Below are 20,906 nucleotides of genomic sequence, written 5' to 3' on the forward strand. Positions count from 1 at the left end.
TAGAAATGTGTTACTGAGACTATATTTTAACTAGGGTTAAAAGATTTCAGTCACAAAAGTTACATTTCATATATTCAAACATTCTTTTACATGGGATCCCAAAAGTAATAACGTTTAAAAGATAGTTCAAAAAATTTCAGGTTTAAAGTACAGCTACCAGCCACTCTAAGGGCAAAACTGACATTTAGGCTTTTCCTGTCCTGTACCACGACCGATCAACTGACTATGTACATTCAGCCCAAAGCTCTCCAACTCAAGCCTGGTCCACTTTACCCTTGCCTTTACCTGAACCAAGTAGCACCCGTGAGCCAAGGCCCAGCAAGAAAACGCAATAACAAAGCATAATCAACAATCAAACAATCAGACAACTCGTACAGTATAACCATATACTCAACAATTCAAACCATTCATCATACTAAGCTCATCAGCTCACATTAATAACCATCTCACATATAATAACCAATTTAGATATAATAACCAATTCACATGTAATAACCAGGGTCGACACCCTTAGGTCGCCCCTTATTTATCCCACTTACTCCGGCCCACTTAAACCGAGCTTAGTGAATATCAAGCTGTCCTCAGCTACCAGTGGCCGAGCCACGCCCTGTGCGCAAATATTGATTTCGGCACTCTTAGGTCGTTTATCACATGTCCCATGGCATAACACCGTCTATGATATCGTACAGATATAGGGAGCTCTTAGTCCCAATACAATGACATAACCGGGAGCAGTTTTCTTATCTTGATTTCACTAGCTTTGTTCAATGAAGTCAACTCTCAAGCACGATCCCGTCCGAGCCCTAGCATACACCTAGTCACAGCCACAAATTAGAACCATCACTAAACTTCAATACCAAAACCTAACCTCGGGACCAATTCCGAGCCCTCGGGAAGCCCTAATTCCACCAAACGAGGTGATGGAATCAAACCCCGAGCCCCCGGGAAAAAACCCTAAATAACTCAAAAACCTACTTCTGGAAATAGGGTAGCGCCATGAAAGCGCCACAAAGTGGGCGCTATAGTGCTACAAGCAAAGACAAAAGTGCTAGGAAACCCAAGCCTAGCGTTGTAGCGCCCAAAGGCTAGCGCTACAGCGCTAGTCAAAGACCAGCAACACCCTGTTTTTCTTCCTACGATTTTCCACGAACCAAAGCCCCTTGGAACCCTTCCAAACCTCAAATACACACCAAATTGAGTCTACCATCACCCATATCTCACCCCACACAACCCAATAACACAAGACTTAACAACATGCATCATCAAACTAAGAAAACAAACATTAAACTTAAGAACTCAATAATTCAACCAGAAACTTAGAACTTCAAGGCCAAACTTTATTACCTTCTATGGAGAATTTCTACCTTAGGTTATCTATAGTATCCTTCTAGCCTCAAGCCCTTCAAATCCTCATGCTTATTTCCCATAATTTCATCCAAAACTCAAGCTTAGAAATCACCTCAATAAAACTCAGAAAAACTCATCAGAAATCTTGAAACTTACCTCAATTGAGTAGCTAATCCCTGCTAAATCTTTTAGCTTCACCAAGGTCTTTAGCCCTAAGTTCCAACTTGAGCTTACTCTGAGATCCCAGCTCAAAAACTCACAGAGATTGGTGAGGAATAGAGCAAACCGAATGGAGAAGAAAGAGTCCCTATTTTTCTTCTTTCTTTCTTTCCTTCTCTTTTCTTTCCTTTAACTTCTGAAACTTTCTACAGCCTCCACTAAAACTAAAAAGCAATATAACACTTATATCTATTCAGTCAAATGACCATTTTGCCATCCCATTAAATCCTAAGCCTTAAAGCATACCAAGGGCATTTTAGTCATTTTCTCCCAATTCCCGCTAATTCCTCGAGTGTCCCTAATTATTACTGCTTACATCCCGACACCTAACTAATCACCAATTATTTTCCTCAGTACCAAATAATCTCCAATATACTTATCAAATTCCAAGAAATACCTCCGGACTCCTACGAGCCGGTTATAAATCTCTGTTGTGACTTTCCGCTAAACCGCTCACTAGGATCGCCTCGAGTCACATGCTACAAATATATCCACATAATAATGTGGTCTCAAAATTTTATCACAAATATTTACATTTATGGCCACAACGGGCCAAAATTACGAATATACCCTTATAACCTAATTAGGGACTACATGCATAATAATACACATAGTCATGCGTCGCATTTATCCAAATAATCATATAAGCATGCATTTCATATAATCATGCATTTTCACCATTAATTCACATAACTTCCAATTGTGCCCTCCCGGCGCACTAATCAAGGCCCTTAAGCCTTATTAGTAATTTTGGGTCGTTACAATTATCCGCTCCTTGTAATAATTTCGTCCTCGAAATTTATTCAAACACATCAATTAGTAAACCACGTACCTCTGACCATAAATCCCAAGGTCCAACGCCCTTACTTTTACTCCTCGATAATACTCTTACGAGAGTAACAATCTTGTTCCACAAGATCTTATCTAATAGCCATATTTTCGTTAACCCCCTCTTGCACCACAAACCTGCTAAAACTTTAGGGTCTACTTAGTTCACAACGATCACTTCATTATCTTATCCTTGATACCAGAAATACCTATGAGTCATCACTTCTACCAGGGTGAGATCAGTTTATAGGCCCCCGACCTAACCCTTGGTACAACTTCAGAATTTCTGTCGAGTCGGGAGTCTGAACTTCCCCCTTTCTTTCTCTGAATATCATACCTTTCCTTATCTACACTTACTTGGAGAGATACAAATCCCTCATCCTGAAACTTTGTATTCCAAAATTAACAATTTACAAGTTCTTATGTCCTTTCAGATAGGCAGGCACTCATGCCTTAAGAATTCCAACAACCTCTTTGGTTTTCCCCGTGAACCAATACTAAACCGTAGTATCCACTATCTTTCACTTCTTTACTTCGCATAGTACTTCTTGCTTTTTATCTTACCAGGTCCTATATCGTGTCACCTTAGCTGTACTCCCGTTTTCATCACCGTGACTATCTCATCAAGGACTACACTTTCCTTAGTATCTCAAGTTTTCGCATACTCAACGCTTAATTCCTTAAAATAACTGTTAAGCTTTTAGATTGCCATTCCATCTGCAATCAAACGATAATTCCAGGTTCCCACTCTGTTCTCTTCGTTCTCTAGTTCCTTTCCAAAACTCAAAAAACTATAGGGTCTCAACTCAGCACCGTCAATGTTCTGCCCATTACCAGTTCACCTGAACCAATTTCATTAACCCATTCAGATGAGTTATAACTTTCCCTGTCCAATCACCTTACTTATAATATAATGTGGTCCATTCCTATGATCCACCACCATACCACTTTAATATCAAAGTATACTAGATTCTATCACCCGCTCAAACTTGCCGGTACAACATACCCTAGGGGGTGGGACGATATCCATTTAGAATTCCCACCTCCATGCCAAGTTTCTATCGGACCTCTTATCCGATCTTGGTGCCCTAACTTGTATTACCTTGACAGGGTTCTTCCCTGTCTCCACCAATACCAACACTTTGGATTCCATTGTCCAAAGAATACATATATGGTCATCACCACACACTAATGCTATACCAATCCAGTTGTTACCTTGTCCACTCCATTGTAATTTAAGGCATTCTTTTAGTTGACACACCTCACAAGTAAGAGATCTGCCTCCATTTAGATCTTTTCTTTGCACAGTAGAGGATTTCTAACACCAACCATCCACCCATTCATTACGTTTCACTAAATCTTGGTCTCAAGGTTACCTTTCTTACAAATGATCAAACGCTCAAATATCTTACACTATGCATACACTACCAACTCAACGTACTATGTATATCGACCATATTCCCATTCTTTCACCTCCCGTGAGGCTTGAACTATTCTCTCGTCAGTCTGAGCCTGTGCGTACCCCAACCTGTGATGCAATCCTCATAGTTTCATATCCTTATTAAAAGTTAGGTCCTTTACGCGACCTTTCTGTATTCACCGATACACACATATTCCTACCTCACCAAGCACTAATCAATTCTTACTCTGTCTTCTGAACTTCCGATCTGAAACTATCCATTCGATCTAACTTCAAATTTTATTGTCCTTTTAATCTCTGGTGTATCTGCCTGCAAAGATACTTATGTAGTAGATGACGCGTTTACTACATATTGACCATGTTCCCATTCTTTCACCTCCCGTGAGGCTCGAACTATTCTCTCATCAGTCTGAGCCTGTGCGTACCCCAACCTCTAATGCAATCCTCACAGTTTCATATCCTTATTTAAAGTTAGGTCCTTTACGCGACCCTTCTGTATTCACCCATACACACATATTCCTACCTCACCAAGCACTAATCAATTCTTACTCTGTCTTCTGAACTTCCGATCTGACACTATCCATTCGGTCTAACTTCAAATTTTATTGTCCTTTTAATCTCTGGTGTAGCTGACTGCAAAGATACTTATGTAGTAGATGTCGCGTTTACTACATATCGACCATGTTCCCATTCTTTCACCTCCCGTGAGGCTTGAACTATTCTCTTGTCAGTCTGAGCCTGTGCGTACCCCAACCTGTGATGCAATCCTCACAGTTTCATATCCTTATTAAAAGTTAGGTCCTTTACGCGACCCTTCTGTATTCACCCATACACACATATTCCTACCTCACCAAGCACTAATAAATTCTTACTCTATCTTCTGAACTTCTGATCTGACATTATCCATTCGGTCTAACTTCAAATTTTATTGTCCTTTTAATCTCTGGTGTAGCTGCCTGCAAAGATACTTATGTAGTAGATGATGCGTTTAATGGTCTTGTTGTGCTACCTATCTATTAGACGTTTGTCAGTAGCTTCTCTGTGGCTTCAGATCAAACCCCTTCATACCTGTCCCCTCTTCTTTTTGTAGCATTATTCTGAATACCCCTCGCGAGACCAAACTGACACTTCATGGAGCTTTACCTGTAACCCTGCTTCCTTGGTACTAACATCATCAACATGGTATTTGTTCGCATTCCACTACTAATTTGAGAGTAGCCCAATATACCACCAATAAACCCTGAAGGAGACTTGTCCATACTGTTCCTATATCTTCTGCTTGTAGAGCTTACCTAAGTTGCTAACGCTTGAATCAATTAAGAACCTTTGTTACCAATTCATCACACCCTACTCGGTACAAGTTGTGATTCCTGAAGTGTCTCTTTCCTTGATCCTCAGCTAGTAATAACTAGATCGTAGATCAATTCCTGAAGACATTGTCTTGCCTTGTAACCGGGCATTTAAACTCTTTATTCTTAATAGGCGAGCTAACAATTCCCGCAATACGACACACTATCTGATCCACCCCAAGGTCAAACTTCTTCAACAACTTCAGTAATTCTTTCTGTCAAACCATTATCATCGTCCATAATGTCCCTGATACCGAACCTATCTATAACCGAGTTATGAAGCGTACCCAATCCTTCCTTGTATACCTATCTGAATCCTTATTGGTCAGCTTAATTTCCATTCAGTCTAATTAAAGTATTCTAAATGATATTCCCTACAATCTATGGTTGTTTCTCAACAAATTAACTCTCACTCTGACCCATGTCGAGGCTTCCATATGTCAAGCTCTATTGCTCTCACCACGAACCTCTATATTACTTATGTCCCAGTTCCTCTTCCAAAAGTTTCTAATTCCTCTTAGTATTTCCAGCCCCTCACAAAGTTCCTTGAGGCATATTTTGTAGAGTCCAAGAACTTTAATTAGCTGGTTAGATAGTAGTAGTAATAGTAATAGCTAGTAATAGTTATAGTGTGTTTATTACTGTGGATTATGGTTCAAGCCGGGACTTAGTTGAACACTCGTAGCAACACTTATAGATTTTATAAGTTTAACCTATAGTTTAAGAATATTAATTATAACATAAGGTGTCCTCAGCTACTAGTGGTTAAGCCGCACCCTGTGCGTAAATATTGATTTTGACACTCTTAGGTCATTTATCACATGTCCCATGGCATAACACCATCTATGATATCGTACAGATATAGGGAGCTCTTAGTCCCAACACAATCACATAACCAGGTCCAGTTTTCTTATCTTTGATTTCACTAGCTTTGTTCAATGAAGTCAACTCTCAAGCACGATCCCGTTCGAGCCCTAGCATACACCTAGTCACAGCCACAAATTAGAACCATCACTAAACTTCTATACCAAAACCTAACCTCGGGACCAATCCTGAGCCCTCGGGAAGTTCTAATTCCACCAAATGAGGTGGTGGAATCAAACCCCGAGCCCCTGGGCAAAAACCCTATGAAATAACTCAAAAACCCACTTTTGGAAATAGGGTAGAGCTAGGAAAGCGCCACAAAGTGGGCGCTATAGCACTACAAGCAGATCCAAAAGTGCCAGGAAACCCAAGCCTAGCGCTACAACGCTAGTCACAGACCAGCAACAACCTGTTTTTCTTCCTTCGATTTTCCTAGAGCCAAAACCCCTTGGAACCCTTCCAAACCTCAACTACACACCAAATTGAGTCTACCATCACCTATATCATACCCCACACAACCCAATAACACAAGACCTAACCACATGCATCATGAAACTAAGAAAAAAAACATTGAACTCAAGAACTCAAGAATTCAACGAGAAACTCATAAACTTAGAACTTCAAGGCCATAATTGATTACCTTCTATGGAGAATTTCGACCTTAGGTTATCTCTAGTATCCTTCCAGCTTCAAGCCCTTCAACTCCTCAAGCTTATTTCCCTTAATTTCATCCAAAACTCAAGCTTAGAAATCACCTCAATAAAACTCTGAAAAACTCATTAGAAATCTTGAAACTTACCTCAATTGAGTAGCTAATCCCTGCTAACTCTTTTAGCTTCACCAAGATCTTTAGCCCTAAGTTCTAGCTTGAGCTTACTCTGAGATCCCAGCTCCAAAACTCTCAAAGATTGGTGAGGAATAGAGCAAACCGATTGGAGAAGAAAGAGTCCCTGTTTTTCTTCTTTCTTTCCTCCTCTTTTCTTTCCTTTAACTTCTAAAACTTTCTACAGCCTCCACTAAAACTGAAAAGCAATATAACACTTATCTTTTTTTAGTAAAATGACCATTTTGCCCTCCCATTAAATCCTAAGCCTTAAAGCATACCAAGGGCATTTTAGTCATTTGCTCCTAAGTCCCGCTAATTCCTCGAGTATCCCTAATTATTACTGCTTACATCCCGACACCTAACTAATCACCAATTATTTTCCTCAGTATCAAATAATCTCCAATATACTTCTCAAATTCCCAGAATATACCCCCGAACTCCCACGAGCTAGTTATAAATCCCTGCCGTGACTTTCCGCTAAACCGCTCACTAGGATCACCTTGAGTCACATGCTACAAATATATCCACATAATAATGTGGTCTCAACATTTTATCACAAATATTTACATTTATGCCCTAAGCAGGCCAGAATTATGAATATACCCTTATAACCTAATCAGGGCCTACATGCATACTAATACACATAGTCATACATAAACTTTATCCAAATAATCATATAAGCATGCTTTTTACATAATCATGCTTTTTCACCATTAATTAGAATAACCTCCAATTGTGTCCTCCCGGTGCACTAATCAAGGCCCTTAAGCCTTATTAATAATTTTGGGTCGTTACACCCTTAAACCTTGGCGGCTTTGATACCAAGTTGTAACGCCCTGCTAATTAGGGTCCGTCACCAAGTGTATTTAAAACCAGTGCTGGACTTGCTAAATAAGTCATTTGGACTAAACGTGTGGTTAAGACACTAAAGGTTTATGTATTAAAACTTTTGGTCAACTCATAAGCATTTTAATTAAATTAAACGCATGTTCTTTACACGGGATCCCAAAAACATCAGTTTAAAATCTGGTTACAACATTCAAGTTACATAATAAGTCGACCTAGGCGGAAAAAGTTGGGTTTAACCCTAGTTTCCTTGAGCATCTCAGGCGTGGTGGTCGAGCAGACTACATATGTACATGTCACTGCTATCTCCCTCCGACTCATGGCTGGTTTAGCATCTCCTTACCTTTACCTGCACCACAAAGCACCTGTGAGCTAGAAGACTCAGCAAGAAAACATATTAAATAGTTCACAGAGTAATACATCTATCAAATAGTAATAACTGAATCTGGTGAAGTCATTATACAAATCGAAAACCATGGGGCCATGCAAGTGCGTGTCTCAATTCCTTTCGGTTTGCTGGAATCTGAGCTAGTCAATTGCATGTTGCACTCCCAAGGTGGCCCAGCAATGGTGGCCCACACTCCATGTGCACAATGCAAATCTTAGCTTATACACTGAGACCTTTAAGTCCTTGACTTATAAGTCATGCCTCACATGCCCCCAACTTGTAAGTCGAAGCTTTATGACCCTCGATGTAATGCCCCAAATTTCCTAATAAGGTTTAGGACCTTGATTAGGAGGCCGGGAGGGCCATAATTGATTTAATATGCTATTAAATGATAATATGCATGTTTAGGTGTATTAAATATGCATGTGAACCCATTTCTGAGTAATTGGGTGATTTTCATATTTTGGCCATTTCAGGCATATTTGGCATATATGTGATATGTGTGTGGTGCTTTATTATTATTTGGTTATGCCAGGGTTACTCCATACGAGACGATCCTAGGAGGTAAGCTAGTGGGAAATTCACAACGGGATTTATGCTTGACTCGGAGTGAGTCAAGGGGTATTTAGAGCATTACTGGTTTACTGGGTAATGGGAATAAATATTTGGTGATGAATTGGTAGTTAGTAAGATCAGGGGGAAATTGTGTTGGTTTTGATTATTTTTTCCCCAGGGGTGTTTTCAGGACCCCGAGTGTTAGGATTTGGTTGAGGCTACTTAAGTTTGAAGTAACCTTTTAAGAAATAAAAAGAACGTTCAGTAAGTTCTCTCTCCCTCTAAGTTCCATTTTCGTCTCCCGATCGCATTTTCGAAGGAAACTTGAGTTTTAGGACTCGAATTCAAGCGAGGATCGAGGCATAGCGATCCTAGGGAAGATTAGAAGCTTCTTAGCTGGAGGATTTAGTTGGAAACAACTCAATCAGGGGAAATTCAAGTTTTAAGTTTTTAAAAGTTTTTAAGCTTGAATTGGATTTTGTGTTTTGATGAGTTTTTGTTAGATTTGAGACTTGGGTTTTGTGGGTTTTGGATCATGAGGATGTTTGGGAACTTTTATTTTTGAGTTTGGAGATGTTTGGATATGTTTTTGGAAGGTTTTAAAATGGAGAAATTGGGAAAAAATGGCTGGAACGAGGTTGGGCCGCAACCCTGTTCTTGGGCGCTGCGGCCCAGGCTCGATGAAGCAGGTGGAAGATGTTGTGAGCTCTGGGGGCCGCGACACTGGGTATGGTGCACCGTGGCACTTGCCCCTGGTGCTTCTGTTTTGGCTGGGGGCCGCGGCTTAGGGTTTTGGGGCCGCGACGCTTGAGGGTATTTATGGCCGAAATGATGTTTTAAGCTTGGGAACTCAAACCTTAGGCCTCGAGATCATTCCTACTATGCGGTTTAGTGGGATTTGATGTCTCGGAGGATAGGTCTTGGTTCCAGGATTGGTTTTAGAACTTGAACTCATTGGATCACCGTTCATGGTTGCGACTAGGTTATCACTAGAGGCTTGGAGTAAGGATCGTGCTTGTGGCTCATTTATTGGTAACCTATGCTTGGACGAAAGGTAAGAAAAATGCACCCTGTGTATATGACATGCATGGTTATTCTTGACGCATGTTGGAAGTTTAAATGTGATGCATGTGATGCACGAGAAACATGTGAATAGGGCATGCCATGAATATTGAATATGAGATTGTTCAGAGCTTGAGTCTCTGTATTTATGCATGATCCTAATTATGCTAGAAATTGTTAAGTAAGCATGCTGAATGCATTATATTAAGATATTTGACATATGATATATGTTTGGTAGCATTGCTTACTTGTGTGTGGCACTGACTATTCAGGGTCGGCATTGGTCGCGTATTACTGACCTGAGAGTCAGAAATGGCATAAGTGTCATGAACGCAGAGCCGATAAAAGATTAGATCTAATTGAATGCAGAGCTATGTGGTGTAGGTAAAGTCAAAAGAAAGATGGACCATCCTTGAGTTGGAAAACGTAGGTTAAGATGTGTACATATGCGGTTGCTCGACCGCCACGACCGAGGGTTGAAAGAGGAACTAGGGTTAAACCCTGTTTTGCCGCTTAGATCGGCTGGCTGTAAATATTTTCTTGTAATAGACCTTTAAATTATATTTTTGGGATCCCAATGGGTACAATAAATGTTCTAATGAAATGTTACATCTTAAGAAAAAAATTTAATCCCTAAACCGCTAACCATACTTTGTTACACGATTTTGGCCAAATGACTCGGTTTGCGAGTTTAGCACTGTTTAAAATGTGCACCATAGCGGTCCCTGGAGTTTAGGGTGTTACAACTTGGTATCAGAGCGAGCCAAGGTTTATGGTTCCTGAAGACAAGCTGGGCATGTACACTCGTCACTGAAGATAGCTTCACTCAGGGAATGGTAACTATTTCTGTGGTTATGTGCTTAACTGCTTAAATAGAATGTAAATGCTTTACCTGCACATTGTATTAAGGAGCATGAGATTCTGATAGAGCTTGGTTTTTGACTATATGATTATATGCTCCGTGAATATATACATATATATGAATGTGATAATATGATTACCTGCTCCATGAATATATAATTGTGATATTTGCATCCTGGAGATGGAGGCATGGTATGAAGGTAGGAAGAGCAGGGATTATGATTGATGTATGAATGCCATGGGCATGTGTTTACCACTGTAGTGAGTTTGTACTGTAAAAGTGGTTTGTGAATGTGGTGTGGTAAGTTTGATCCCGTGGGGAAAGCTCTTGATATGCTCATCATGATTAATGGGTCAAGTTATTGACTGCAGATTCAATCAGCAGGTTTATAGCCAAGGCAGATAATGAGGCCTGGTGATGGTTATGCTAAGGCTGGGAATTGCCGCCAGGATTTCAGTTCTTCATCTGCTCCTATGAATTTTCAGCAGATGTTCACAGATTTGCAATCAAGATTGCAGAGGCATGTGGAAGAGATTAGGTGTCTGAAGCAACAACGGAATCTGTTGGGGAGCACTTCTTCCTTGGTTATACCAGGAGTGGCATCAGCTTTGGCTCAGCCTAGGGTTGAGAATAGATGTGAATTTCCCTGTGGAAGAATCCAGGTGTATTACCCTCCAGTCTTCGAGGGAGGCCTAGATCCATTCAGAGCTGAGCAATGGATGGGCATCATCAGTTCTATTCTGGACAATATGGGACTGCTGGGTCATGATAGAATGATCTGTGCAACATATGTATTGGGGGATGATGCCCAAACGTGGTGGGAAGTGATATCCCAGACACGAGACATAGCTGTGATGGATTTGAAAGAATTTAGGCAGCTGTTTAATGAGAAGTATTATTGTGATGTATCCAAGACTGCTTAGATGAATGAGTTTGTGAATCTAGTTCAGGGAAAGGCATCAGTAACCGAGTATGTTAATAGATTTGATGGGTTAGCCAAGTTCGCTTTTGACATGGTACCCACAGATGTAGCTCGGAAGGAAAAGTTTGTTTAGGGATTGAATCCTGGAATAGCTCAGGGCATTAGAGTTGCCCCAGTGCATGAAATCTCTACCTATCCTCAGGTGGTAGAAAAGGCTCTTGCTGTTGAGAGAATAAGAGATGCGAAGAAGAGTGCTAAGGAGCACGAAGCTCAGATAGTGGTACCTCCACTTATTGGAGCAAGAAAGAATGAAAGATGGAAGAAAATTTATCCAATCTGCACTCGGTGCAAGAAGCGTCATCTAGGAGAATGCCGAGCAAAGGCATGTTTCGCATGTGACATGGTTGGGAATATTGTGAAGAACTTACCAAGGCTAAGAGAGGATGAGCAAAAGAGGATAGACATCTCAACTCTAGCTCGAGTGTTTATTCCGAGGCAGTCAGAGTCTGAGACTGAGACTAGTTCCTCAGGGGTGGCAGGTCAATTTTCTAGCATAAAGTTATTATGCAGATTGCGTGGTTATGTTATGATGGGAAAAGTGGTATTGTATTGGTGATTTAAGAGATGAGATGAATTATTGTGTAAATGACTCATCAGTTGTTATGATAAGGTTGGTTATGATTGATTTTTGAGATGATCCTGGATATGGATGGGTTAAGTAAGTGTGGGGCAATTTTAAATGGCAAGGAAAGAATAGTATCTCTTGGGCTTGAGAGTAGAAAGCTTGAGACAGTTGACATGGTGTATGGATTCTGTATGCTTATGACATTTGTATTGAGAGCTAGAGTTTTATTGTAGTGAGGTGCATAGAACCCTTAGCTAGTGTGGTGGATACCACTTAGATTGTGCCAGCGGGATCAGGACAGACTGGATTAGTCTGTGAGTTTCTGGATGTGCTCCTAGGGATTAGTCGGGGTTGTATTTGCATAAAAAGGGCATAATGGTGATTGGATTAGTGCCAGGAATGGAGTCAGATTTAGGGCACTGTATTAAATGGTTCGGCAGAGTTGTAAGATTTAAAGGCTCAGCTAGTAAGTAGGATGGTATTCTCTAAGGTGGATCTTGGATCTGGTTGATACCAGCTAGAGATCATGGAGAAGGATATGCAAAAGATTGTTTGTAGCAAATAAGAGCATTGAGAGTGTTGAGTAGGTTTTGAGAATTTGTTTAATGCCAAGTGTTTGTGAATCAGATGAACAGAGCATTCAAAGTTTTATTTGAATGGGATTTGTGATCGTCTTGGACGATGGTATTGTGGTGTATTCTCTGCGGAAATTTGCCAAGGACAAGGAATGCCTTAGGGGTAGGAGTTTCCTTGGGTGGTAAGGATATTACAAGTGCTTTGTGAAAGATTTCTGAGTCTTCTTGCAGATCAGAATCAGTTAGTAGGTGGTTATGACATCTTAGTGGCAGAGAAAAGTGATTACCTATGCAAAATGTTGGTTAAAGGATCTAACTAGAACTGGAGTAGAGTTTTTGGTTGTCCAGGTGGCCAGCTTTATGCTTGAGATTATCATTTCGGAAAGGATCAAAAGGAAAGATGACTAAGTGAACCATAGATAAGAAAGATTGAGTGGAATGTCTTAGCTGGATTAGCTAAAAATTGTACAGTGTTAGATATGAATTTATTATGGTATAAGGATCGGACTTGGGATTCGATGGACACTAAGATTAATTGGGAGATTCTAGATGAATATCATGCTATTCTTTTATTTTCTTCATTCAGGCATCATGGAAATGTAACAGGATATGAAAGCTTTATAGTGGTGGCCTGAGATGGAGAGGGATGTAATGGAATGCGTGGTAAAGTTCTTAACCTGTTAGCAGGTTAAGACAGAGTATCAGAAGTCAGTAGGGCCATTGTAGCCTTTGAGTGTTTCATAGTGGAAGAAAGAGAAAGCATCGCGATGGGTTTCGCGGTGCGATTGCCCAGGTTAGTGGGCTAGTATGAGTTGGCATTGGGTCATTATGGACCAGTATTCCAAGTGAGTTTATTTTTGTCAGCAAGGACGAATAATACAGCTGATCAGTGCTCAGATCTCTATGTGAGAGAGATAGTGCGCCTTCATGGAATTCAAGGTTTATTTTTATCAGATGTAGACCCTGTTATTACTTCCAGGTCATGGAAGGGTTAAGGAAGGCGATGAGTATATAGATGGGATTCAATACAGTTCATTGTCCTTAGACTGATGGTAATCAGAGAGAGAGTTATCCAGTGTTGGAAAAGTACCTTATGAGATAAGGTATGGTAGAGCATGTTTGTCACCCATTTATTGGAACGAGATGGGTGAGATATTGATTCTGGATCCTGAGGTGGTTAAAGGGACCATTGAGATTATTAGAGGTTAGAGCTTGGATGCTCACTTTTCATAGTAAATGGAAAATTTTTACTGAATTGAAAAGCAGGAACATGGAATTCCAAGTAGAAGATTGTATCTTCCTTAATAGTATCACCATGGAAAGGGGTAAGGAATTAAGGGCAAGTTGAGCCCTAGAGTAGTATAACAGTTGAGTCCTGGATAGGACTGGTCAGGTTGACTTTGGTTCGACCTTATCTTTGGCACTGATAGTTGTGAGCAGTGTATTATGTATTACTATGCTGAGGACATGGGTTGAAAGGAACTCATGAGTTGAGTTATGAGAATCTGGGGATTTGAGGCTAAGTTATCCTGTAAAGAATAGCCAGTCTAGATATGAAATAGAAAGAATAAGGTTCTAGGGACAAAAAGTTATACCTTGAGTTAAGGTAATGTTACAGAAACAGTGAGGTCAAGGGAATGACCTGGGAAACTGGGATCAATTGTGTGGAATTGATATTCCGGCAGTTCAGATAAATTTCGAGGACGAAATTTATGTAAGGAGGGGATAGTTGTAATGTCCTAAATTTCCTAATAAGGTTTAGGACCTTGATTAGGAGGCCGGGAGGTCCATAATTGATTTAATATGCTATTAAATGATAATATGCATGTTTAGGTGGATTAAATATGCATGTGAACCCATTTATGAGTAATTGGGTGATTTTCATATTTTGGTCATTTCGGGCATATTTGGCATATATGTGATGTAACGCCCTGGATAGCCAAGACCGCTACACTGTGTGTTTATAAAGTGCCAGACTCGCTAATCAAGTCATTAAAGTAAAAACGTGTTACTCAGATAGTAGAGGAACTAGGGTTAAAAGCATTTTTGTCTCGAAAGATACATTTTCAATACTAAACATTGTTTATGTACATGGGATCCCAAAAATGACAGTTTAAAAGCCTTTTACAAAAGTTACAAAGTTTAAATACATTAACAGCCATGCTAAGGCAAAATGAGCGGTTAGGTGATCTCTGTCCTGACACACTCCTCGATCATGGTGATCGAACGGCTAGCTATGTACATTCACTTCGGAGCTCTCCACCTCAGGCCTGGTCCAGCTTGCTTTTGCCTTTACCTGCACCACGTAGCACCCGTGAGCCAAGGCCCAGCAAGAACACATATTAACAATATAACATGCACATTTAGCTGTCAAGTCAATCTCACATATGGCATCTCATAAACTTCAAGCATATCAACAGTCAAGTATTTCATATACAAAGCTTATCATTAGTCAAGTATTTCATATACAAAGCATATCAGCTCATATAACACAATGCACAGATGATAACCAGGGCTAGCGCTCACAAGCTGCTCCCTCTGTATCCTTTCGTTTCTGGCTCCCAGAGGCCAATTCGTATCCCATGCGCTACGTTCATGAACGGTACCCTTAGACCGCTTACACGTGTCCCTTGGCATAATATCAACGATGACACAAAACAATTCTCGGGAGCACTTAGTCCCATCACAATCATACATTCGGGTGCAGTGTTCTTACCTTTCAATTCAATAGCTTTAATCCCTCGACACCTTGAGCACGATCCCACTCAAGCCCTAGCGCTCACCTAAACACAATCATGGCCAAAGTCAACATCAACCCTCAAGTTCAAAACCTAGCCCCGGGGCTAATCTCGAGCCCCCGGGATGTCCTAGTTCCACCAAACAAGGTGGTGGAACCAAACCCCAAACCTTAGGTAAAAAACCCTTGCAAAATACCCTAAAATCCCCTTCAGAAGGCAGGGTAGCGCTACAGCGCTCTTGGGAGGGCGCTATAGCGCTACAGACAGAAACCAAATCCCCTCAGCAAGATGGCCTAGCGCTACAACGCCCAAAGGCTAGCGCTGTAGCGCTAGTCACAGACAGCCCAACACCAAAATTTCCCTTGTGCGATTTTCTCGAGCCAAACTCAACCAAACCTCTTCCAACTCTTACCCAAACCTAAAAACAACCTCATGACCACACTCCACTCATCTCAAGCACCCTAAACCTCTAAACTCCAAGCACATGCAATCACAAACTCAAAATTCACCATAGCCACCTCCAAACTTCAGAACCTAACATAAACCAGCCGAACATCAGAACTAGAGTTTAGAATTCATACCTTTGATAGAATTTCGCCCACAAGCTAACCCTAGGCTCCCCTTGGCTTGCTGCTCCTCAGCCCTAAGCCTGAATTCCCTAAAGTTCCATTCAATTCCATTCAATTCAACTCAAGTACCACAGCTTAAAAAAACAGAAACAGAAATGGATGAACTCTAGAATCTTACCTCAAGTATTGGTGAAACCCTGTTAAACCTCTGTCAATTCCTTAGCCTTAGATCAAAGTCCTTGAGGTTTAGTTATCCCAGCTCTCCTCTAAGCTTTGCTCCAGAAATTCTCCAGAAATAGGTGAATGAAAGTGTAAACCGACTCAAGAAACTCTCTCTGTTTTCCCTCCTTCTTTTCCCTTCTTTTTCAGACCCTTTTGATATTCTATAAATCCCACTATCTTAAAACCTCAGTAATACCCTTCCTTAAAAGTCAAATGACCTTTATGCCCTCACAGTTATCTCTAATCCTTTAGTCCTCTTAAGGGCATTTTAGTCTTTTTACCCAATTCCCGCTACTTCCTCGAGTGTCCCTATTATTTCCCGCTTAGTTCCCGATACCTTACTAATCACCAATAGCCTTCCTCAATATCATAATAATCTCCAGCTTATCCACTAAATTCCCATTTACACCCCTAAGCTCACCCCGAGCCGGGTATAAATCCCCGATATGACTTTTACGCTACTTTGCTCACTAGGATCGTCTCAAGTCACAGATCTCAGATATATCCACATAATAATGTGGTCTCAACAATTATCACATATATCAAAGCAGTTATGCCCATAATGACTAAAATTACGATTATGCCCTTCTAACCTAATCTGGGCCCATATGCACACTAACACACATAGTCATGCATCTCAAGTACTCAAGTAATCATATGACATGCTTAAATCATAATCATGCATCTAAATCATAATAATCACACACAATTCCCATCATGCCCTCTTGGCACACTAACCAAGGCCCTTAAGCCTTACTAGTGAATTTGGGTCGTTACATGTGATGTGTGTGTGGTGCTTTATTATTATTTGGTTATGCCAGGGTTACTCAGTACGAGACAATCCTAGGAGGTAAGCTAGTGGGAAAGTCACAATGGGATTTATGCTTGACTCAGAGTGAGTCAAGGAGTATTTAGTGCATTACCGGGTTATTGGGTAATGGGAATAAATATTTGGTGATAAATTGGGAGTTTGTAAGGTCGGGGGGAAATTATGGAGGTTTTGATTATTTTGTCCCCGGGGGTGTTTTCGGGACCCCGAGTGTTAGGATTTGGTTGAGGCTACTTAAGCTTGAAGTAACCTTTTAAGAAATAAAAAAGAATGTTCAGTAAGTTCTCTCTCGCTCTAAGTTCTATTTTTGTCTCCCGATCGCATTTTCGAAGGAAACTTGAGTTCTAGGACTCAGATTCAAGCGAGGATCAAAGCATAGCGATCCTAGGGAAGATTAGAAGTTTATTAGCTGGAAAATGTAGTTGGAAACAACTCAATCAGAGGTAATTCAAGTTTTAAAGTTTTTTAAAGTTTTTAAGCTTGAATTGGATTTTGTGTTTTGATGAGCTTTTGTTAGATTTGAGACTTGGGTTTTGAATCATGGGGATGTTTGAGAACTTTGATTTTTGAGTTTGGAGATGTTTGGATAGGTTTTTGGAATGTTTTAAAATGGAGAAATCGGGGAAAAATGGCTGGTCCGAGGTTGGGCCGCGGCCCTGTTCTTGGGCGCCGCGGCCCCGGCTCGATGAAGCAGGTGGAAGATGTTGTGAGCTCTGGGGGCCGCGGCACTGGGTATGGTGCGCCGTAGCGCTTTCCCCTGGTGCTTCTGTTTTGGCTGGGGGCCATGACTTAGGGTTTTGGGGCCGCGATGCTTGAGGGTATTTATGGCCGAAATGATGTTTTAAGCTTGGGAACTCAAACTTTAGGCCTCGGGATCGTTCCTACTACCCGGTTTAGTGGGATTTGATGTCTCGGAGGATAGGTCTTGGTTTCGGGATTGGTTTTAGAACTTGAACTCATTGGATCACCGTTCATGGTTGTGACTAGGTTATCATTAGAGGCTTGGAGTAAGGATCGTGCTTGTGGCTCGCTTATTGGTAACCTGTGCTTGGACCAAAGGTAAGAAAATTGCACCCTGTGTATATGACATGCATGGTTATTCTTGACGCATGTTGGATGTTTAAATGTGATGCATGAGAAACATGTGAATAGGGCATGCCATGAATATTGAATATGAGATTGTTTAGAGCTTGAGTCTCTGTGTTTATGCATGATCCTAATCATGCTAGAAATTGTTAAGTAAGCATGCTGAACGCATTATATTAAGATATTTGACATATGATATATGTTTGGTAGCATTGCTTACTTGTGTGTGGCACTGACTATTCAGGGTCGGCATTGGTCGCGTATTACTGACCTAAGATTCAGAAATGGCATAAGCGTCATGAACGCAGAGCCGATAAAAGATTAGATCTAATCGATATCAGCATTGAATGACTCTAGGAGCATTAATGCTGGACCGACCCGAAGGTCGATGAAAATTATAAGTGCTTGATTAGTCTAGGACTAGTTACTCAGAGCTAGGGCCAAAGGCCTAGGTGTCTATTTTGTCACATGGATAGGGAGCGGAATCCCATGGTTGTGACTTTATGGTCACGCGGTAAGTTGTCTTGGTGACTAGTTCATCAAACACCTACCATGTTTAAGCTAGTGAAATGATCACTTATCTACAAAGCCCCGGTGACCCTATCGTCACCTGGCTAATGGGAACAGAACCCACCTTAGTGATGATTACAACTGTCACTCTTCTATTTGGGGCTAAAAGCCCTGGATGATTATTATGATCATCGGTTGATGTTTTATATTCATCATTACGTGAACTTATTTGCCTGCTTGAATAGGGCTATATTTTCTAGGCATGCGCCCTTAGCGTATGATGACATGTTATTACTGTTCAGGAGCATATTGAGTTTTCCTGCTGGGCTACGGCTTACAGGTGCTATGTGGTGCCGGTAGAGGCAAAAGAAAGCTGGACCTTCCTTGAGTTGGAGAGCTTAGGTGACGATGTGTACATATGTGGCTGCTCGACCACCATGACCGAGGGTTGAAAGAAGAACTAGGGTTAAACACTGTTTTGTCTCTTAGATCGACTGGCTGTAAATATTTTATTGTAATAGACCTTTAAATTATATTTTTGGGATCCCAATGTATACAGTAAACGTTCTAATGGAATGTTACATCTTAACCGAAAGTTTTAATCCCTAAACTACTAACCATACTTAGTTACACGATTTTGGCCAAATGAATCGGTTATCGAGTTTAACACTGTTTAAAATGTGCATCGTAGCGGTCCCTAGAGTTTAGGGCGTTACACTCGACTTATAAGACGAGTCTTTCAAAGTCCAATATGCCCTTGACTAATAAGTCGGTCCCCATTGAACATCCTAATAACCCTCTGGTTTATAAACCGAGCTTCCCCGTCACAACAGACAATCACATATCTCACATAATAGACATATCAACAATTACAATGCATTATAATACATTCAAATAGCAATCATAGGAATAATCATAATTACACGCATTCCAGTGTACTTAATCAGATATTCACAAACATAATTATAATCATGTTCATTAACAGGGCCAAAGCCTTAATCATGTTTATATTTGGCCATTGAACTAAGCCCTAATCACACACTCACATACTGGGTGCAGTTTTCTTACCTTCAATCCGAATGCAAGTTACTAGCGACGCCCTTTGAGTATGATCCTTGATTCAAGCTTCTAGACGGGAATTCCATCAACAACCATAATAAGGAATTCCATCAACAACGGGAGAATAAAAGCTTCTAGACCAAATCCTAGCCTCCGGGACGTCCAATTCCACTCAACAAGGAAGTAGAATCGATCTCGAGCCCAAAAGGTTAAGTTCCCGACCTAAAAACCTCATTAGGGCCAAAATTCCCTTTAAGGGCCGCGACCTGTGTCTAAAATAGAGGCTCGACCTCCTTGGAAAACCAAACACGTGCCGCGGCGCTCCCCTGAGGCATCGCGGCCCACCTCTGCCTCTGAGCCCTCCTGGCTCCTTCTTGCTCCATAGGGCCGCGACACACCAAGAACAAGGCCGTGACCCAGCCCTTCGAACACTGAATTTCTAGGTTTTTTCCTTAGCCGAACCCAACTAGAAAATTACACCCCAATCTTCCAATTAAATCCCTAAAACCAATATAACTTCTTTCCAGCAACCAAATCCAACTAAATACTAGATTAAAAACCCATCAATAACCCAAAATTCACTCCCTAACCATCAAACATGCAAAACTTTAAACTTCATAATTGAATTTTGAATTTAAGACCTTACCTCTGATATGATGCTTCCCTTGAGCAATTCTCCTAATTCCCAAAGCTCAACAGCTCAATTTCCTAAGCTTTGTTCTTCAATTTCCTCAAACTTCTTCCAAAACTTCAAGAGATAGAGAGAAAACAAGGGAGAGAAAAGGAGTGAGCTGCTGAGAATCCCTTTTGATTTTCCTAAACCTTCTGATATGTTCCCAGCCCTCCAAGTCCTATACTTGGATAGAAATGACTAAATTGCCCCTTGCCCTTAGTTATTCATCATGTGCTCACAAGGGCAATTTTGTCCTTTGACTCATACCTCGCTATTCACAATTTACGTCCTATAATTCCCGTTACTTCCAATATTCTCACATTCTTACCAAATAATTTCCATTATCCGCTAATTCCTAGTAATGTTCTAAATTACTAAAAATTCCCCTAAGCTCACCCCGAGCCTGGTATTAAACCCCGTTGTGAATTTTTCGCTAACTTGCTCATCAGGATCGCCTCGCGTCGAATAACCCAAATATATCCACATAATAATGTTGTCTCAATCACGCAAACACATATTTGCATTTATACCC

Source organism: Humulus lupulus, chromosome 5 (assembly GCF_963169125.1).
Source record: "Humulus lupulus chromosome 5, drHumLupu1.1, whole genome shotgun sequence".
Lineage (NCBI taxonomy): Eukaryota > Viridiplantae > Streptophyta > Magnoliopsida > Rosales > Cannabaceae > Humulus > Humulus lupulus.